Source organism: Dioscorea cayenensis, chromosome 14, assembly GCF_009730915.1.
Source record: "Dioscorea cayenensis subsp. rotundata cultivar TDr96_F1 chromosome 14, TDr96_F1_v2_PseudoChromosome.rev07_lg8_w22 25.fasta, whole genome shotgun sequence".
Lineage (NCBI taxonomy): Eukaryota > Viridiplantae > Streptophyta > Magnoliopsida > Dioscoreales > Dioscoreaceae > Dioscorea > Dioscorea cayenensis.
This window is the reverse complement of record NC_052484.1, coordinates 7300896-7303287: the sequence shown is the minus strand read 5'-3', so window position 1 is coordinate 7303287 and position 2392 is coordinate 7300896.

Here is a 2392-nt window from a genome sequence, read left to right as displayed (position 1 = left end):
AGACCCATCTTATTAAACAGAGACGAGAATACTTAAACAGCGACAACAAAACTTAAACTGTAACATCTCATTTCTTAAACGTCAACCTCATTTGTAAAACTGCAACCATATCAAATGAAAGGGGAAATGTACATTATAAATATTACACAAATCATAACAATCGAAAAAACTTTTTCGATAGTGTATACAGACGAAAATGCAAAACAAAACAAAACCCTAGCCGAGAAATCTCCCGGCAGACTAACAAAACCCCAGCCGAGAAATCCCCCTGCAGACTTCAATATCTTCCAACAAAAACAGGAACACAAAACAAAACCGAAAAATCTTTCTTTGTAACAGAACAGTTAACATAAAACCATACTCAATACCTTAGATTGCAAACTGATGAAATGCCAACTAGTTGCGCGGGGGACTTCTCCTTTGAGATACCGGTGGAAAGGAAAAAGCTGCAAATACAGAGGCTTCGCCGGTAGAGACAACTTCGGAGACAGCTTCGGAAATGGAAGAGCTGAAGACGCGAGTTGAGAAAAAGCAAGTAAACGGCTCCAATAAATTCGTCTCTCGGGGTTACCCTACGGAAAACCACCCCACTTCCTCTCAAATCGCCGAGATGGCTGCAGCCACGACTCCCCATGCAAGGGCATTTTCGTCCATAAAATTTGAAACTCACTCCGTTCACATCCGTTACAGGGTTTGGGGGTTTGAAAAACATAGAGTTTAAAAGGAGGGGGTTTTTAGGGATTGCAAAACTAACGGGGTGTTTTTGGCAATTTTACAAACTTAAAGGGGTTTTTTGGCAATTTTCACTTATTATTATTATTATTATTATTTTAAATTATCGAATTTTTATCTCCATCATAATTTGAATTTATTATGCCCTCGAAAAAAACTATATAAACAGTATGTATAACTTATTCAACAAGCATAGAGCATACAAGAAGTGGAGGGCCATAAATAATTGGGGAATGGCAACAATAATACAACACAGCGTATAATCAAAATTTTTATCACATGCGTATATAATGCATATATAGATTCTTTGGCAATCTCATGCCCATGACGTATTGGAACTAATATGTTTCATGGAGGTGATCATACCGTTTCTTTATTTCTTTTGTATCCTCTCGTTATTTTTTATCATACTTGTCTTCTTTTGTCTTTTTTTCTTTCCACGAACTCTTTTTTCTCTTGCTCGCCCTTTTTTCTCTCTCCATCTTTTTTCCTCTCCACATCATTTTAATTTTCTTGTTTTCACCGTGCCGTACAATTCTCAACTATCTAATTAAACTTATTTTTTTATTTTTTATTTGAACATCTAACCATCTCAACTCTCTTTTTTTTTACAGTTTTTTTTTCTTATCCATAAAATTTGAAGATCGGAGATATTATATCTTTTCTAAAATTCGATTTTTAGCAAAAAGAAATATCGAATATATTTGATTTTTTTATTTTTTTATTATTTTTTTAAATCCGATCCTTATCTCTTTTTTCTTTTTAATTTTTTCTTATAATTATCCCCTTTTTTTCAAGCCATCACTTTTTTCTATTTATTTATGTTTATTTTTTTTTAATTTGTGAAGTTATCTAATTTTTTTATCTCCAATATATTTTGTATTTTCTCTTTTTTTTCCCCTGATGCTTTTGTTTTGTTCAGATCGGATAATTAAAATCGAATTTCATTTAGAATTTTAATTCATTCTCTCTCGATATTTAAACACTACCACGATGAATGCTCCGTAGTTTTTCATAAATTATATATTTAAATTATTTAATTGAAAAATAATTTAATAAAATATAAATAAATATTTTATCAAATATTACAAAAATTTTTAAACTCGCAAATTTTTTTGCGATAAGAAGTAATTCCGTTGCAAAAATCAATGGATTGGCAACGCTTTTCAACAAATTAGCATTACATCGCTTGCAAATATATTATAAATTGATAATGGAGTTGTAACTCATCATGCAACCATTCCAATCGACGGTAAAAATTTCCCGTGAATTCCATTAGTATCTAAATCCTTTATGAAAATTGGTTGCAAATTTTGTAACATATTTGTCAACAACATTGATCAATGACAAATCTAATGCAAATTCACTAATATCCCTAGTACATTAATGAATTCTAACATTATCATCTTAATAAAATATAACATAGAAATTTAATGTATATAACAAAATATAACATATTAATAAAAAGTAGTGATAGTAACATTCACAAAACAAAAGAAAACATATAGTAGTAGCAATGTGCACAAAGACAAGTAAAGAGTATACATAGTACTAGTAACGTCCACAAAGCCAAATGAAAATACTAATGCTATAACTATCGGTCATCATCATCATCCTCGTCCTCCTGTGGCTGTGATGTTTGGCCTGGTCCATCAACTGA